Source organism: Pinus tabuliformis, chromosome 1_2 (assembly GCF_031772625.1).
Source record: "Pinus tabuliformis cultivar Carrire ecotype Pingquan chromosome 1_2, CPIR1, whole genome shotgun sequence".
NCBI lineage: Eukaryota > Viridiplantae > Streptophyta > Pinopsida > Pinales > Pinaceae > Pinus > Pinus tabuliformis.
In genome coordinates, this window is record NC_142298.1 from 1,165,401,154 (window position 1) to 1,165,421,866 (window position 20,713).

The window sequence follows — 20,713 nt, forward strand, 5'->3', positions numbered from 1 at the left end:
GCTACCATTCGTGGCAACTCTGGAGTTACCCGATTTACATCGGTTGACGAACGATCTGATTGCTTATGCCCCTTGGTGGCCAGTGATTCCTCACAAACTTCCCTCCGACATTCCTAAATTCAATGGAAATCCGGGCGAAGACCCGTCGAATCACGTCATGACATTTCATCTATGGTGTTCATCGAACACTCTGAACGATGATTCGATAAGACTTCGCCTCTTCCAGAGGACATTGACAGGTCCGGCGGCCAAATGGTATATAGAATTGCCAAGAGCCTCTTTCGACAATTTCAGCTCCTTAGCCACGACTTTCTTAACCCATTTTCAATTACCTATCAGGTATGAAACAGGAACCGAGATACTGAACAACTTCAAACAGACGACAGCTACTCACATATCTGATCATATACATGAGTGGCATCGCTGTCGTAGGATGGTGAAAACATACGTTCCTGATCAGCTACTAGCTGAATGGTTTATAAAGTCGTTACTTCCAGCTATAACGGAAGATGTGGCCAAAGGGGGAGTCGTAACAGAGGAGCAAGTCATTGCTCGTGCTCAATATTTAGACTTAGTATATACTCAGTCTGGCACGCTCTATGACAAATTACCTGATGCCCCCAGACCTGAATTTTCAATTCCTCCCCCTCCTAAATCGAATATTGACTCTCATGTCGGAGATGGCGTGATTGGCACTGCAAGCGCGAAGTCGAAAAAGGCTTCACCTCAGAAAGCCCGTAAGACTTCAGATCGAAATGCCCATGAAGAGATTTTTGCTTTGGAAGTAAATGCCATATCAGCAGATAAAGGCAAAGAAACCAATCAACCAGGAAGCAAGAAGAAGCAACAGGATGATCCGTCACCTGAGAAAGCTTCTTCAAGCTCTCCTAGGAAAGGGAAACAGGAAGAGAAGTCACCTGGTCCATGTTCTATATGTGACGAGGAGCATTGGACACGAGATTGTCCGTACAAAGCTGAGCTCAAGAGATTCTTTAAAAGTCCAAAGAACCCAACTGTGTTGACTGACCCATTTCCCAACCCAGGTCAAAATATGGTTGATAGTGGAAATGCTTCCCCGTCGCAAGTGCTGATGTTGTCGATCTCTAAGCAGCAAAATGATGCTTTGATTTCGACAAGGAGCAAAGATTACGGAAATCCGCAACTGTCAAACGAAAAAGGTAAAGATCAACCTAGTAGTTCGACAACAACTTTGACAGAAGTTGTCCCACCCATAACGCCAGAATTAACGATAAAACCACCTAAGGGTGTAGTACACAAGTTGACTTTTAATCCTCGTGCCAGAGCGGCGCAACATTATAACATAGTGGAAGATTTGGCTCAATCGCCATCCGCTATGTCGACTCTAGAAGTACTACAAAATTGTCCATCCCAAAGGCAGGCATTGTTATCGGTAATAGGGGGGTTGATCCTAAGGATTCCAATCTTGTGTCCTTTGATCACAAAGGGTATGACCCTCAGCTACCAGCTCAACTCGCTTTCCTTATCCAGGTAAAAGCCCTCAACAAAACTGTTCACAGAACAATTATTGACGAGGGGGCATCGACATGTATTATGTCGATGAGCTGCTGGAAAACGCTAGGGTCACCAACCTTGTCGAGATCTTTGACAACACTAAAGGCTTTCGACGGTAGGACATATACCCCTTACGGTATCCTAAGTAACTTGAAAGTTGAACTAGGTGGAAAAATAGTAGAGATTGATGTTGAAGTCATAGATGGAAATCTGGATTACAACATCCTACTGGGAAGACCATGGATTTATGCCATGGCAGCTGTAGTGTCGACTTATTTTAGGAAGATCGCATTCCCGTTTGAAGGAGGGATTACGGTCGTCGACCAACAGAACTTCCTCCTGAATGGTTCACAAGTTACGGGAAGCATTCCCATGATCCATGAAAGCGACCATCAAATTCAAGATATAGGAGTAGGCCTGTTGAAAGATCCCACAATGATGGGGACTTTCTCGCTACCAAATCATACGTACATAGGAAATGTACCATTGGTGGCTACCTGCAACATGATATCTTCCATGAAGGTCGCAAAAGACAAAGTCATCATGGATCGGGCAATGGTTTTGCACCCGAGCCCAATCGAAATATTGTAGCAATCAATATTTCAGGCATGGGAGGCGAGCCCAAATCAACGCTTGTCAAGCATTTGGGTAGATAGGTCAGGAGAATGTGGAACCCCTCTGGATCCCTGGTCACGAGTGCATGCAAGTGACGAAGGAATCCTGCAGTCAATAATGATTGAAGGGGCACCATGGGATGATAACCACCATCGTTCCCTTCCAAAGGAAGATACTCAAGGTGACCTGTATCACCCTTCAGTATTTGAATTCCTAACAAATACTGTAAATACGGTGGATTCCGAGAGAAACCTATCCAATATAGAAGAGACTATAGCCATGGATATCTCGACAAAAACAGACATTGTAGAGAATATTTATGTCGGCAAAGGTTGTTCCCCTTCAGAACAAGAAATATATAAAGCTCTTTTCCGCGAATTTAGAGATGTCTTTGCTTGGTCATATGATGAAATGCCAGGCATTGACTCGAGTATCGTTGAACATGAAATTAAGATGTATCCTGATGTCAAACTAGTGAGACAGCGGCTTCGGCAGGTACACCCCAAGAAAGCCGCTACCATTAAGGCGGAAGTTGAAAAGCTCCTCCATGCTGGTTTCATCTACCCGGTTCCTCTAACCGATTGGGTATCGAATATTGTCCCTGTTATGAAAAAACAAGGAACAATACGAGTGTGCGTCGATTATAGGGATGTAAATCAAGCCTGTCCAAAGGACAACTACCCTACACCCTTCATCGACCAGATAATTGATGAATGCGCCGGATGTGAAATCTTTTCATTTATGGACGGATTTTCCGGGTATAATCAAATTAATATCCGCCCACAGGACCAGTCAAAGACTGCATTTATTTGTCCGTGGGGCACATTCGCTTATCGAAAATTACCCTTTGGTTTAAAGAACGCAGGGGCGACGTTTCAGAGAGCAATGAATTATGCTTTCCATGACATCAAGAAAATCGTTCAACCTTATCTCGACGATCTTCCGGCTCATTCGCAAAAGCGGACTGATCATCCGCATCATTTAAGAGCAATATTTCTACGTTGCCGACACTACAAAATAAGACTCAATCCACACAAATGTTTATTTTGCGTCGGTTCTGGTCGTCTACTTGGCTTTATAGTCTCCAAGGATGGGATTCGTCTCGACCCTTGCAAGGTGCAGGCAATCATTAATTTGCCTCCACCTTCGAACTTGCTACGGATTCAGAAACTCCAAGGGAAAGAAAACTTTCTGAGGAGGTTCATTCCAAATTACGCAGAACTTACTAAAGGTTATACCCGTCTCCTGAAAAAGGATGTACCTTTCGTCTGGGACCAGGTCGCACAAGCTTCCTTTGATGCTTTGAAAGAAGCGCTAATCAAGGCATCATTAATGTACGCCCCAGACTATCTAAGGGATTTTAACCTGTATCTGGCTGCAGCTGATACGACCATTGCGATGGTTTTAGTTCAAGAAGTCGATGGAATTGAACATCCTATATATTATTTAAGTAAAAACTTAAATGATACAGAAAGTAAATATTCTCATGTTGAAAAGCTTGCATTAGCAGCTGTTCAAGCGATTCAAAGATTTCGGCATTACGTCCTCTTTAGGAAGACCACTGTATTGTCAGATTGCAACCCCATGACTTATATACTGTCGCGACAGTGGCTTGGGGGCAAATATTTAGAGTGGATAGCTATCCTTCAAGAGTTTGATCTGGAATTTGTGAAATCCAAATCAAAGAAAGCTTTAGTGTTCGCAGAATTATTATGCGATCTCCCATCATCGTCAAACGATGAAACGTCCAGAGAATCAATCGTGGACGAAAGTTTGTTTCTGATATTAGCAAGCGATGAGTGGTATGGAGATATAATAGTTTATCTCCAAACCCAAAAGTTTCGGCCAGACACCTCTCACTCAGAACAAAAACGCATTCGATACCAAGCAAAAGACTACATGATCATCGGTGATACGCTTTACCGTCGTGGTGTCGATACGGTCCTGAGAAGGTGTCTAACCCATGAGGAAGCCGAAAAAGCCCTGAATGAATGTCATTCAGGCACCTGTGGGGGGCATCAATCTAGATTTGCTACAGCACAAAGAATCTTACGAGCAGGATACTTCTGGCCAACCATGTTCAAAAATTGCATAACCGCAGTTAGAAGTTGCCATGCATGTCATATTTTTGATAGCAAAACCATAAGACCCCCCGCTCCTTTACAGCCGATAATAGCTGTGGGGCCTTTCGCCAAGTGGGGCATCGATTTCATGCAATGTAACCCCACCTCGACCGGGGGGCATGGGTATATTATAGTCGCAGTTGACTATTTTACCAAATGGGCCGAGGCGATGCCTACATTGGATAACACTGGTGAAACAGCAGCCCTATTCTTTTTTAATCATGTGGTTGCTAGATTCGGCGTGCCACAGGCCATAGTAACAGATCATGGATCGCATTTTCGCAATCACATGATGGTTGAATTAACTGCCAAACTAGGATTGTCTCACGACATCTCTACTCCGTACTATCCGCAAGCTAACGGACAAGTTGAAGCGATCAACAAAGTCCTGAAGCGCATGCTGCAAAGGATGGTGGGGGTTCACAAAAGAAGATGGCATTTGATCCTGTACTTGGCTCTGTGGGCCTACCGAACATCGGTAAGGAATGCCACTGGGTTCACACCGTTTCAACTGGTGTATGGCCTGGAAGCAATCCTACCAATCCAGTGCGAAATTTCGTCCCTTAAACTCGCAGTTGATCTCCTCCCCGGAACCTCAGAAGAAGAAGCTCGTTTCTTGGAGTTAATCCAGTTGGATGAAACCCGTCGTGATGCCGCCTTGGCCAACGAATCCCATAAGAAACGAGTCAAAGCGCAGTTCGACAAAAATGTCAAACCTCGTGTCTTCTCGGAAGGTGATTTGGTCTTGCTTTATGACCAAGAATCCGATAAATTGGGAGCTAGGAAATTCAAGTCCTTATGGATGGGCCCTTATATTGTTAAAAGTGTGTTAGCAAAAGGTGCCTACGAGTTAGTAGATTATGACGGAATTCCACTGGCGCAACCCCGCAACGGGTTGTACCTTAAGCGTTACTATGCCTAATAGTAACTTGTATGCTTTTGTTACATTTTTGTTTTCGCTAAAGCGTTTGTTCCGGTTTAAGTAATCCGTTTTTTACACTTATTGCAGATGTCAAATCCATTGGAACCATGGGTTGGATATGCTGATGGAGCGAGTCGTAGTTCGAGGAACCTATCCTTAGCAGCATGGGCCATTTTTAACCCAAGCGGCGAGTTAGTGAGTTTCAGGGGGGTATGTATTGGTCAATCAACAAATAATATCGCTGAATATAGCGCGTTGATAGAGCTCCTCTCTGATGCCATCACCCATGGCATACGTCGGCTAGTCGTCAGGCTAGACTCACAGCTCGTGGTACTACAGCTCAAAGGTACCTACTCTGTCCGAAATCCAGCTATTTATCGCAAGTTCCTAAGAGTTAAAATCTTGGAAAGACAGTTTGATTTTATCCAATATCAACACATTTCCAAAAACTTAAACACATTAACCGACTCATTAGCAAATTATGTGTTTGATAGACATTTGCAAATTTGATAAAAAGAGAAGCATCATCGATGTTTCATACATGGATCACATAAAAACTGGAATAAACCCCGAAAATCAAAAATATATATAACTGTTTACGGTTTACATATAATGTTCTGTAACCAAGACAAAATCGGTCATACGACCCCAAAACTCAAAAATGACTGGGGGGCACCCTAGCCTAGTGATGCTCATGATAACATGCCACGGCCTGTGCGATCATGCGCAGAAGACGAGACCATCGTCTAGGAACACCAGCAGTATGTCGCTGCAGTCGCAGAGGCAACTCGTCAATCCGTACATCCGGAATCCCGAAGGTAAGACCCTCAACCTGTTCCTGCACAGCGGCAAGAGTCTCGGCCAAGTCAAGGTCACGAGGAATAGCCCTCCCTGGAGCCTCCCCTGCTGGGGTAGCGGCCGGAACTCCCGAACGAACTGCTGGACGGACGGGGCCCACATCTGCATGCACACATGAGTTTGATTAGAGTCTTGATAGAGTAAAGCACAAGGACATTATAAAGAAAAAACTGTAAACAGTGATAAGGTCAAAATATTTACCAAGATCACCCCACTGCTCGCCATCCGGTAGTACCAAATCCGGATCACCTCGGAAATCCATGCCAACATATGGATACTCGGAAAAAGCCATATCCTGCCGCTCGAACCACCTAAAGAAGGCATCAGTGAAAGTAATCTTAGACTGACCTGCATGTCTAGCCATGTGGTCAACCCACCTCTGCATGCGTGGCTCAGTAGGAGATGGCAAGTCGAGGACAATGTACTGAGGTTGCATCAGGGGTATCTTCTCCAAAGCGAAGGCAGTCAAAACTGAACCAAAGCCAAAATTCTTCAGTCTCCTGTCCTTTACTTTGGTCAACTGGTTTTTCATCTGAACCAGTACTGCATCACACCAGTTGAAAACTTTCGGCTGAAGACACTCCAGGGCGTGCTGCACATATGACTTGTTGGCAACATGAGGGGATGCACTACCGGCCATCCTACAAATCGTGAACAGAATAGACCTGAGAGACCTGTCAGTAACGTCATAGATGGAAATCTTGCCGTCTCTGCTTGGCTGGGATCCCTCCCTGCAATACTGACGGATATAGTCTTTCACGGAATCACTCCCTCGGGCCGAACCGGACAAGGAAACGGGGGCACCCCGCCTTGACAAACCAGTCAAGAAGTAGATGTCCACTATGGTCAAAGGGATGGACTTGCCCCTAATCTGGAACACTTGGTTAACAGGATCCCAAGCATCAAGCAGGTACTGCAGTAAACGTATCTGTGCCCTCATGCTAGATATGCGGAATAATTTTAGCAAGCCACAGTTCCGCAACGCGCTCACGGTAACAGGATCATGGAGGGCAATCATGTCCTCCTCTTCATGCTCTCGTTCTCGCCACGTAAGAGTCATTCTGCTCCAATAAACTCTGCAAAACAAACAAGAGGAGGAGTAAGATCCCTGACTCAGTGAAGAAAATGGCAAAAATCTCATGAAAAATTGTGCAACCAAGAAGTTTTCTGCGCCCAATGCAGGTAGAGAAGGGTCTACCTGCGTTGGGGAACAAACTGCCTTTGAAAATGAAGGCCCCAACGCAGGTTTCGATATAGGGCACCTGCGCTGATGGCAGAGCGCCCTAGAGAAACCCCAGGGGCTCATGGGGGCAGGAAAACAAGCATGAAACTGAGAAATAAGACCATGAAAAGATAGAGCTAGGGTTTAGCTCCTACCTGGTGAAAACGGCGCTGAAAATCGTCCACAGAATCTCCCGGAATCAGCTGGTGAAAAAACGAGAGGAAGAGGCACCTCCAAAGCTCCAACAAACCAAATGCACATGAAATGGTAAAATGAGAGGTAAAAACATCTTTTAATTGCTTTTTGCGTAGTTCAAAGTAAAATATTAGTATTTTTACTTCATGTTATCCGTTTCTAACAAAGTTTGTTGCAGCAATTGATGAAAACAGTACTATCTCTGAAAAGAAAAAGCTAGTCATGGTAAAATATGAATTTGATCTTATCAAACGAGCAGTTTTGGCATAGTTCATGCTCGTTAAAAAATAAACGCAAAACCGAGCAGTTTTAGCGCATAGTTCATGCTCGTTAAAAAATAAACATAAGGTTGAGCAGTGTTTCGGCGCATTCAAGCTCTTTAAAAAATGAACCCGGTACCGGTAAATAACCATTTGAGACCGTAAATTCATCAGCCATAAAAGCCTTGGTCGTGTTTGTGCACCGTCACCTCCACTCTTCATTTGGTCGATCATTCAAATCCACTTGATTGTTTACCTATTTTGAGGAATAGTTGCGAAGAGTGATCTCACCTAGCCATCCTTGTAATACTGCCGTGATTGGAAAATTCCAACCTGTACCTGGAATCTGCTGCTATCCCTGTTTATCACTCGTTCCTCAAAAGACGAGTCTTCTTTGAGCTCTTTTCACTGACTCGTAAAATATGAAAAGTTTGCCGAGTTTTGGCCTTCCAGCTCGTTAAAAGGACCGGAAGAGCTATCCCTCCTCTAGATTTTAATCTTTTTGGCCTTGAGGGATTAGTGCACAAAAAGATCGAGCGCTTGTCTGGTACGGCTCGATAAAGATATCGAACATTCATCCCTTCTGTATTGTTTTATACTTTTTCGGACTTAAGGGATTAGATGACGAAAAAGGACCCCTGGAGTCCACTTTATGTACCCTTTTCAGACTCTCTAAAAATGAAAAGGACCGAGTTGTCTTTGTCGCTGGGCTCATTAAAAATAATTAGATAGCGACAAAATTGTCTTTAGACGAGAACGAGTTTCCCTATCGCTAGGCTCGTTAAAACATAGCGATGGGCTTGCCCGAAGGGCAGGTTATAGAACAAGCATATGTTATCCTCCTCAAGCTTGACAAAAATAAAGAGGTACTGGTCAGAAATGACTGGGGAAAAATTGGGAAGAACCTCAAAGCTTAATGGTAGCAGGTCGCTCTTGAGCATGACACTTTTGCCTCCGTAAATATCGGGTTGGGTTATTATCATTCACCGGTCCCTTCACCATGGTCTCGCCACACCATCCATACATGGGGTAATGCTACCGATCCATCACATCAGTGTCATTATATGTTCAAGAGATGTCATTCAGAAAGTGTCAACCGGGTCCCGTCCACTACCATACATCATCTTTCATCCTTCCATGACCGCCACCCTGAATCATATTTCACAGATCGTTTTCACCATCATCACTAGCTCCGTTCTGTGTCACTGATGTGGGATTCATTAAGGCCCTCCTTTGACGGATCACTTCTTGTCGACATCAGCTCACTATCCAAGAAGTTGATCTAGGAACACCCCCTCAGTACTTTGAAGCTTGCATGCCTCAATGGCAAGTTTCTCACTCCCGACGATAGGTATACATTAATGACCTTCGACCAGGAGACTTTGCGTGGTGTTCGACGTCAGATCCTATATTCACACCACGTGAATTGTGCTACAGTACCTTGAGGGTCATCATCATTATCGGTGATTCCTCTCGCGCTTGTAAACAGTTTACATTATTGACTGGTAATCAAGCGATGTCTTTCCATGTTTGACTTCAAGAAATTCTCACATGGATCGACTTGTACTAAAGTGAAGATCGGATAAGTTTGAAGACCCCGTATCTAGTTTCATCCATCCAGGCTGTGATATATATTCAGGAGATAGAAACATAGACATGTGCAGCAGATGATCATCCTACTAAAAAAGGATGATAATTAAAAAAGCAGAGAATTATCAGTCTATTATCAGACGATCGTCTGTTTATGTACAACAAATGTATTTATAAAGCTGAGCATGGGAAATGCCCGCCTCAGCTAGATCATGAAAAGAAAGTATGAAAAGATAATGTATTGTATTGTATTTTGTTACAGGTCACCTCCCGACGATTGAATGAACTTCGGATCCTCCTAATAAAGCATTTCACCCGATAAACGACCTCATACTTTAGGGGGCAACTGTTATAGACATTTTTGTGCCTTACAGCATAGGGCATGAAATGTCAATAATCTAAGGGATCCAAAGTCCCTAAACATGTTGTTCTTACCCTTAGAGGAACAAGGTCAGCAAACCACAGCACTGCAAACCAGTTCTCCACTGAAAAACACTCAAAAACAGGTCAATTTTGGATCAAAGCAGCTGCTCCACTAGGCATCTGCGCTGCATAGCAGGTACAACAAAGGCTACCTGCTATGCATAGCAGGTAGAACAAAGGCTACCTGCGTTGGGCGTACTTGGACATGTGGAGGAATCTTTTTCTCAAAGTACCAGTGCCTAGGAAGCTTCTAAAAAGACACTTGATCATAAGATTCGCCTAATGATGAGTTAAGAGCTTCTAAAACTCCAAGTGGAAGGCAGAAACTCTGAGTGAAGGACTGAAGAACAACTGGAGTTGAAGAGGACAACAAGTCACACATCAAGATGACTTACCTTCACTCCAAAACTCTATATAAGGATCTCATCCCATGGGATCTAGAGGGCGGAATTTAGCGCGAAGAATTGCTGTTGGTTTGCAGTTGTGAGCATTGGGTGATTGCTTGAGGGAGGTGAAGAAGAGATTTCTCTCTGTCGGGAAGGTGATGCTGGATTGGACCTCTCATGTTTGTATCACCGCCTGAACCTTACTTCCATATATTAATAAAGCATTTGAGGTTCTTCTATTCGCATGTGTTTCAATGGTGTGTTGTCTTACTTGCGTCTTTGATTTATGCTAATCCTTGAATCAGTTATGCATGCATGCTTCTTGCAGTTTCCTTTTCTTGTCTTATTTGCAGGATCTCGTGTAGCTGGGCCCGTGAAAAGACTTGGAGCTGGAAGCAAGCGGCAATCAAAGGAGATTGGATCGACCATTTGCGCAAGACATCGGTAAGTGGATCTCTTCCTTTTATCTCTTGCATGTCATAAAGAAGAAACTTTAGATAGCTTTTCTTTCAGTTGTTGCTAAGGAACTGTCACCCTTAGAGTGGGTTAGGGTCATTCCGAGTTGGATACTCTCCCCCACAACACCTACCTCTTTAGAATGGTGGCAGTGGACAATTCCCGTGATATCCCCTCTTGAACTCTTCTCTGCCTATCCTGTAGACTGCCTCTGTGTATCCTGTAGACTGATCCTGTAGATTGTATCCTGTAGACTCTTCTTGTAGGTTTTCCTGTGCATGCTCTTGTAGAAATTCTCTTGCAGAACGATGGATCCTTGCTTCCGGTGGGTGGCCAGAGTTATGAGAGCAACTTGAGTGAGGGAGTTTCGAGGAGGTGAAATGCATGAATGCATGCAAACGATGTTTTATTTCCCTTTATGGTGTTTCGGGGTGAGGTGGTGTGCTGGCAGCAGAGGTACGTTTCCATTTTTGGACTGTTGGTCCCCACTACCACCTCATCATTTCCCACTCCTCGTAATCAGCTCCCACCTCGTAGATCCGTAGTTAACCACTTCTTGTCCTACTCCTCCTCTATCTTTGAGTTGACTGTAGCCACGTGTGAGAGGACACCCGATTTTGCATGTGATGACTAAACGAAGGTGGCCAAGTTAATTGGCCACCTTTTCACTTATAAACCAACTATCTCATAACCTTTACAACTTTTGATTAAATGATGCATATGAGTGAGTGAGTGGGATACTTACCTGTGGTTTGGATGCCATACTATAGTTGTCGAAGATCAAAGGTGCTGTGTTGTTTATTTCCTGCATGGTTATTGTTCTTCCTCCTCTTGCTATCTGATGATGGTTTCTTGGATTTTACAGGTATCTATGACTAAAGATCTGATGCTGCTACTACTTTGGAGCTCCTGGATCATCCTAGTGAAGACCTGTAGCTGTTGATTGACATTCTGTGGGATAGGCTGCTACAGGATTTCCTACAGGATGTCCTGTAGCTGCTTCTCCCTTAGAATTCCTTAATCATGTCGCTGGCTGTGGCTGTGAGGATGGTGCAATGAATGGATAGAGGGAGTAGGAGTGTGTGTGGAGCAAGGGACATAAGGTAATTCTATTACTCTCCTCTGTTTTTTTTTTTCATAATTGGCAGAAACTGATCTCTTTTTATTTTGAATGGTGAGTACAGGGATGATGATAATGGGCGAGATGAGGTGTTAGATCATGTCTAGGATGAAATTTAGGGACCTAACAAACCTACCATGTGCCCTTGGATTGCTTCCTTTAGGTTTTCTGGGCCATTTTAATTTCTAGAAGATCATCCTGTAGGTTTTCAAGGAATCCTGTAGGAATATGGGGGATCTTGTAGAAAACACAATCTTCGCTTAAATTGAAGAAATGGAGTGGAAAAATGATAGAAATGATGGAGGGATGCATGGTAAGGAGTGGAGGAGATGGATATGTGTGAGGCAGGGTTCCCTTTGGATCCTCTTTTTTCTCCTTGACTGTCTTTCTCGCCCACCTGCAAATAACAATTATATCTTTTTCTCTCTTTTTTTTTTTTTTGAAAAACACCTAGGCTGCCTCAGAGAGGTTTTCACCCTAGATGTTTTCCCTGGTCACCTCAAGGAAGGTTTTCACCCAAGGATCTTCTTATTTTTTTTTCTTTTTTCTTTTCATCATTGGGCTGCCTCACGAGGTTTTCAAACCAACAATGGGACTCAGACGCCTCATCGAGGTTTTCACTCGAGTACTTATTCTTTTTTCCTTTTCAGTGACCTAATGAGGGAGGAGCTGGAACTTTCTCTACCATCATCACTGTTTTATTGATATTGTCAATGAACTCTTGCTTTGATAAAGGCCTCTTGTACATTTTCAATCAGTGTCCATTGACAAGCAATGGAATGGCTTCTTCATCTATAGTTCTGATTTGCACTGAACCATTATCATGGCATCTCTCCACCACATAAGGTCCAAGCCATATTGTCCTTAGCTTTCCCTTGAAGTATTTATATCTAGAATAATATAACAATGCCCAATCGCCCTCTTGAAATTTCTTCTCCTTAATATGTTTATCATGCTAGATCTTCCTCTGAAGCTGAACTATCTCTGTATGTAGGAGGGCCTGCATTCTAAATTCATCCAAACCATTCAATTGGAACAATATTTCTTTCTGTGCATGACTGAGATCCAAATATAGTTGGGCTACCATCCTCAATGTGTTATATTCAAACTCAATGGACAACAAAGCCTTTTCCCATAGACTAGCTCATAGGGTGTAAATCCAGTGGTGGTCTTCCATGTGGTATTATAGGCCCAGGTGGCCTCAACTAGTCTCTCTGCCCAATCCTTCCTGCTGCTGCTCACTACCTTGGTTAAGATGCCCTCCAGTGCCCTGTTGGTCACCTCCACTTGCCCATTAGCTTGTGGATGATAGGGAGTGGAGGTCCTATGCTTGATTTTGTGATGGCTGAGCAGTTCTTCAATCATGTTGGAGGTAAATTGGCTGCCTTGGTCTATGACTAGCTCTCTAGGGTACCCAAATTTGTAGAATACATGCTCCCCTAAGAACTCAGCCACCTTCCATTCTATTGTTGCCTTAATTGCCTTGGTTTTAGCCCACTTAGTCAAATAATAAGTGCACACAATAATGTACTGTTTTTGCTTTGAAGGAGGGTTGATAGGCCCAATGAAGTCCATGCCCCACTTGTCAAATGGATCAAAAGTCACTTGAGGTTGTAGGGGCATTTCATCTCTTGGAGTGAGCTTTCCCATCCTCAGGCATCGATCACACTGACTAGTGTACTTTTTCACATCCCGATGAAGAGTGGGTCAATAATAGCCTGCTTGTAACACTTTGAATGTTGTCCACTTTGTTGAAAAGTGACCTCCATAAGGCCCATCATGACAGGTCAGAAGGATGTCCAAAACTTCCTCTTCCCTTACACACCTTCTCAAGATTTTCTCTGGGCCCAGTTTGAAAAGGTTGCCCCCAATCCAGGTGAAGGGGGCGCTTTTCCTGACTATCTTGCTCTTTTCTTTTGAGGGCAAGTTTGGTGGGAACTTTGCTGATACCAAATAGTTTTCTATATTAGCAAACCATGGAGAGAGAACTGAAATAGAAAACAAGTGCTCGTCTGGTAACTGGTCATCCACCATTCCTTCTTCACCTGCAGGCAAATTCACCCTAGATAAAAAGTCTGCAAAACCATTTTCTTTACCATGCTTATCAACAATGGTTAGGTCAAACTGCTGTAATAAAAGAAACCACCTTATAATTCGATCATTCACATCTGGTTTGTTCATTAAATATTTGATTGCAGCATGGTCAGTATGCACAAATGTTTGATAGCTTATAATTTAATGCCGAAATTTGTTTAATGAATGCACAACAACTAGGAGTTCCTTTTCGGTCACTGTATAATTTAATTCAGCCTTTGACAAGTTCTTACTGATAAAATAGATGGCATAGGGCAGTTTCTCCTCTACCTGACCTAAGGCTGATCATATGGCTTTGTGTGAGGCATCAACATGAATATGAAAAGGGAGGGCCCAGTTTGGGTCTCAAAGAATTGGTACAGTGGTTAACTCACCCTTTAGAATGTCTAAGGGCTCTTAACAACTTTTTGACCATATAAAGTCAGAATCTTTGGCCAACAACCCAAATAAAGGAGAGGAAAACTTGGTGAAGTCCTTTATGAACCTTCGGTTGTATCCAGCTAACCCCAAGAAACTCTTGACATCTCTCTGCTTTTGCGGAGGTGGGACCCTTTGGATGACTACTATTTTGTTTGGGTCAACCTGCAGTCCTTGTTGAGATACTGAATGACCTAGCACAGTCCCTTTAGTCATTAAGAATTCACATTTTTTCGGACTAAGAGAGAGGTTCATTTCAATGCATTTGTGTAATACTTTTCCTAGGTTAGCCAGGGCTTCTTGAAAGTCACAGCCATAAGGTGTAAAATCGTCCATATGAATTTCCACTGCATCATGTACTAATTCGGAAAAAATACTCAAGACTGCTCTCTGGAAAGTGGCAGGAGCATTGCATAGGCCAAAAAGAAGGACCCTATAGGAAACATTACCCCAAGGATAGGTGAATGTGATCTTAACCTGGTCTTCTAGGCAGATTTGGATTTGGTTGTACCCACTGAATCCATCTAGGAAAGAAATTTTTTTTTTCCCTGCCGGGCCGTCTAGCACTTGGTTGATGAAGGGTAGGGAAAATTATCCTTCTTTATGGCTTTGTTCAACTCCCTATAATCAACACAAATCCTCCCCTTACCATTTTTCTTGGGAACTAACACTAAAGAAGAGACCCACTCACTATTAGAGATAGGGTAAATGAATCCTGCATCTAGCAGTTTTTACATTTCTTCTTTGACTATATCTTTAAGAGCTGGATTCATCCTCCTTGGTGGTTATCGGACCAGATTGAAACCTTCTTTGATGTATATGTGTTGAGTACACACTGAGGGGTGTACTCCCTTCATTTCCTTGTAACTCCAAATGAATAATTCTAGGTTTTCTCTCAGCATGTTGAATGGCTTTTCCTCTTCGAGAGCAGAAAGAGATGGATTAATTTTCAAGGTTTTCTCTGGGCCAAATTCTATGGTTTTGACATGGAGTGGGTTGGAATCGGCCAAGAATAAATCAATTTGATGACTGTTTTAGGCTTCCCTTACTTCTTCTTGTAATGGTAATGAACTAGGAGTTGGACTTTGGAACAGGTGTTCAATTAAGTCATACTCATCTTGCTGTCCTCCTCCTATGGTTGCTTCCAAAGAATAAAGTCGGGAAAAATAAACCTCATCTTCTTCCTCCTCCTCCAACCATAAAGGTAAATCATGCTCTAGAGAAGGTTGGGCAGGAGGATATAGGACTAAATATTTGGACATATGCCCATTCTTGATGGTAATATTCCAAGCTCTATAGCTAATGTAAGCATCGGCTGTGGCCAACCATGGCCTCCCAAGGATGAGAGGATAACCAATAAGTTTAGCTCTAGGCTGGAGAACTAGAAAATATGCAGGGTACTCCCAGGAGTCAATGGAGACCATCACATCCTCTATAATTCCCTCAGGGGTGACTCTGGAACGGTCTGCAAGTTGTAGAACTGTTGTGGTCTTCCTCAATGATCCTTGGAGGTTGAGCTTGAGCTTGGTGTCCTTGGTCATCACATTAATGGCAGCCCCAAGATCGATCAGAGTGTGTGAGACGATGGTGCCATTGATGTGCACATCTACTACAGGGCTTCCAGGGTCCAAATATTTCAGACATATTACCTACTGCAGCATTAAATTGGACAGCTGCCCAATGACATTAATGGTAGGGGCATCCATTTCTCTTCTTCCTAGATGCTTGAAGCATTTCTCCTTAATAAACTTATTGTAAATGGGAACATCTTTTATTGCCTAGGGAAGGGGGATCTTTACACATAGAGTTTTCAATTCTCCCAGAAGTTCAATTTCTTTTGGGGTAGGCTAGAGTGGTTGGGCTAATCTCTCAGGAAAGGGTGGATTTACTTTAAGGTTGCTTTCCTTTCTTTATTCCTCAACCTCCCTATGTGGAGGGGGAGGTTGGTTATCTGGGAGAATTCTCCTAGATCTTAGACTGATCTCCTGGATTTCTACAACATAAGCTGGATATGATGTCTCTCCACTGTATACTTGTTGAGCTTGCCTATTGTTCGGGTTCGAATTTGGCTGGGCAGGCATCTGGGATTGCTTGGTTAAAGTAGAGTGTAGAAGTTGTGGTTGGGTAGGTGGTGGAGGCAATAGGGCTGGAGCGTTGTTGTATTTGGGCCTCCACCCCTGGAGTGGTGTATTCCACTGAGGTTGTGGTAGAGCATAAGGTTGAAATGACTGGCTGGCTAGCTGGGAATGATACTGAGATGCATAGGACCAAGGAGGGGGTGTAGACTAGGAAGGATGAGTAGGGGGTCCCCATGAAGGTATAGCTGTGGTTTGGTTTGGGTTCTAATATGCATGGGATGACCCTTGCATGCCCTGCTGGTATGGTCTAGGCCCAGGGGGTCCCCTTTGGTTGATGTAGCAAAGCTGATCGTGACCCCTTCAGCTCCTTGATATACAACTTTCAATCCTGGAAAATAAGGGCACTTGTCTGTGGAGTGTTTTTCTTCACAAACTAAGAAAATTTCAATATAGTGCAATGGACATTCGTTCCTAGGATGCCTCCTGGTGCATCTAGGACAAAATATGGCCAAGGCTCTCTCTGCTTCCTCTTGTTTCCTTTTGATTTTCATAGTGTCTAATTGCAAGGCAAGGTTTGCAACATCTCACTTTTGAAATCTTCCAGCGTATTTCCAATTTCACCCTTGATGGATGAGTTGGAAGATGATGTACTGGTCATAGGTTGACTAGCCCTACCCGTTTTCCTCGCTGCCCTAGAATGGTTTCTAAAGACAGTCTTGATATCCTCATAGGGTAATTGATAGATATATCCTCCTGCTAACAAATTTAAGGTATCAAGAAGATATTTCCTTACTCCTCTGAGCAGGACCAACTTTAGTGACTCGGGGTTAAGTGTGCACCTGTCCCTTTTGTAATTGAGCTGGAATATTTCTTCGTAGTCTTCTAAGGATTCATCCTGGCCCATGGTCATCCTGAAAATTTCTTCTTTAGTATCCTTTGACCTACAGTAGTCCTGATATTTGTTGTTAAAATCTTGATGCAGCTGAGCCCAAGTTGTGATGCTCGCTCCAGGTAAACCCATGAACCAGCGCAATGCTGCATCCTTGAGGGTAGATGGAAACAATTTTAATGTTTTCTCATCATCTGTATAGTCATAGGTTTAGCATATAACATCAAACTCAAATATGAAAGTGTCGGGGTCCTCTGTGGTTAGACCATAGAAATTAGGTAGGGTAGAGGGGCTTATATCTTCATCTTAGTGTCCCCATTGGTTTCCCTGATGGGGAAGGCACCCTCAACTCTCTCTCTATTCCCTCTGTTATTTTGGTTTTCAGCCATTGGTTCAGTAGGAATGGGTTCTTCTTCTTCTTCTTCTCCTGTAGGTTCTTCAAATATGTCAAGTTTCTCACCTAAAGGTTCCTCTAGTTCATAGCCACCGAAGAAGAGAGAAGGTTGGCTATTGGATGCAGTGGGGGTATTTGGCAAGAATTTCCCTAAATTGTCCCTATTCGTACGAGGCATGAAAGAAAATGTTTTTGGGTTGGTTTTTGTAAGTTTTTTAAAGCTGGAAAGTACTTTGCAGAAATGAAATTGCTGATTGAATGAAAAATCACTGACAAAATGAAGAAGCTACTTGCTAAATTGAAATTCTACTTGCAGAATGGAAAGGAAAGAAGATAATGAAAGATGAAAGAAAGGGAGCTACTAGATTAATTTTGTAGAAATAACTAATGGCAGAAAATTGAAGACAAGAAGTAGAAGAAAAGAAAGAAGTAATCACATTCTACTTAGACACCTCCCCGACAACAACGCAAAAAAGTGGTGAGCACCATTATTGCAGCAAGGATGCTACAACTCCTGGGCTACCAACATTACTTATCAACCCGGGGTTCGTACAAACTTGGAGGTGATAGTGCTATATGCACTAGTAAAAGTGAAGGTCCTGCCTATTGTCACTATTCATCCGGCGACAGATCCCAGGGGTTCCAAGCCAGACTTCTATAGAGTTAGAAGAAGATTGATTCTTTAATGGAAGAAGAGTAAATCTATTCTAAGATAGCTACTCTACTGCAGTGATGAGGAAAACAACATGTAATGCTAAATCACACCCTATCCTAATTAACCTTTTAAACAACTATGCTAAGAAGAATTGCTAAATCAAAACTAACCTAATGATGCTATCTAAGTTACAGAATTAAAGAGCATCAAACCATACTAATGTGTGAGCAAGAAAACTAAACTAAATCTGTTTTCACTTTTTTTGGGTTTTTTTTGGTAGAATCAAGCATGCAATTTAATTGTTCTCGTGGATGTGACAGGTGGATGGAAGGTGGTTGAGGATGGTTAAAAGGATTATGGAGTGATTGGATGGGGTGGAAGGGTCCTAGGAGGATTTTTGTGACTTCCTAGAGGTTCCCCATCAATTCGGCCTCAAAACAGGTTGTTTCAGGAAAACCTACAGGATGTACTAGAAACCTACAGGATGAGCCTGTAGGAGTTACAGGAAACCTACAGGATCTAGCCGAGAGCTAATTTCGAGGTGTTGGAAAGCTGGGAAAAGAGGTGTGATGAGTGGGATAGGGTGTTCGAAGGTCTAGGAACACTCAAGAGTCAATATCTAAGAGAAGAGATGGCTAGATTCACTCAATGTGTCTATGGGAATTTCAATGAAAAAGGACAAAAATACTAGTGACAGTGATGGTGGAACAAGAGATGGTTAAGGTTGATGAGGTGGAAGATGGATGCTGGTGATGAAGTCTAGACATCCTCTTGAAGTACTTGTAGTGCTTAAAACATGTGTCTTCCAATAACTAGGCAACAATATACATATTCATAAACTAGAAAATCATGAATCAATTGCCCATATTATGCATGAAGAAAGTGCTGAAGGAAATGAGAACATGAGTGAGATCTTATTGCAAAAATAGAGTAATGGAAAAATATGACAATGAAATGAACCAAATGTTGAATCAAGACAACAAACTCCAAAGCTCATGCAAGAACTAGAAATCTGTGTTTTTGGGGCTGCTGAAGGGTCTCTTCCTCAAGTCATGGTCCCAGAGGGAGGAAGTGAGGTTGAGGCACCTGCTGACAACCTTGTGGTGATCCTTTTTCTCCTTGCTAACCTGCTAACTGAAAGAAGGCACAAATGGAAGAAAACTAACATACAACCAATCTAATCTACACTGCTGTAATGGAAATGCAACTACTTAAGCAAATGAACAATCAAACTATGAATCTATGCTAACATACATGTATAATAAAGAGGAGCCTTGGCTGCTAGGGTTGGGCCCTAACCCAAGAGCTTCAGCCCTCTGAGCTAACTCAGTGTTGGCTCAAAACAAAACTCATTCTTATTATCAAAACAATGGATTACATAAAAAACTGTCACAAGTCTTGCAGCTCGAAAATAGAGTAGAGTTTTACAATAAAAAATCTGAATCTTACTGAGGTCCTAGGCCTCTCTACTTATACATTTGAAGTCTCCAACGACTTCCTTAAAATTAGGGAGGCTCGGCTCCCAAACTTGAGATAAACTAGTGCTTTGTCTTTCACTTGCTCGGCTGCCTTCTAGTCCTCATGATTTGACTGTTTGCACTCCAAGCTGATGGAGGAATATTCGAATGGAGGGGTAGTAAATGAGGGGGATTTACCTCCTATAATTCCTCTCCCTGGCCCCATTTGAGTTTTGACCAAGGTCTTTGCCTAAATTCCTTGATTTTATCCTTTAATCCTGCATTAAATGCACATTAGACCACAAAGCAAAATATCCAACTCTAGCTCATCTCATAAACAAAATATAATCAAAAGCATGCAATAAGTTGTGAGAATAGTTGGTTTGACTAAGCTAGGAGGTGAATTAAGGCCCATATAATTACCCAATGATGAGGCTCATCACTTGTCAATTATGTTGGCCTCTTTTATTTCTTAATTAGTTTATCTTTCACCAAGAAATTACCAGATTAGATGTATATGAATATCAAGAGAACAAGAGACACCAGATGTAGGCACACAACCAAGGAAAAAGCCCTATAAGGGGAAAACCTAGTCAAGATCTCTTCCTTCAATAGATTCAATTCAAGATAAGACACTTCCAAACTTCTTAGCCCTATACAAAGATCTCTTCGAACCACCAAGTCATCCTTTCCCTTCAACAAATTATCTTCACAAAATACTCCAAGTGACAACTCCCCAATAGCAGCTTCAGTTTAGAACTTCACCTCCCCAGCGGTAGAACTTCTACCCCAGGAACAAAATTTGAGACCTGCAGTAAACACATATTGTTGGGAGCGGGATCCCCCAAGGGAAATTTTGGGGCTAAAAGCCCATGTTTGAGTCAAATTTTGTAATAAAATTGTAAAGTATTTGTTAAACACACATGGGCAGCAACATAAAATAGGAAATATAAAACATGCAGTACATTTTTATTAACATGAGATATACATTTATAGTACATTATGTGACCGTTGGGTTTCACATCC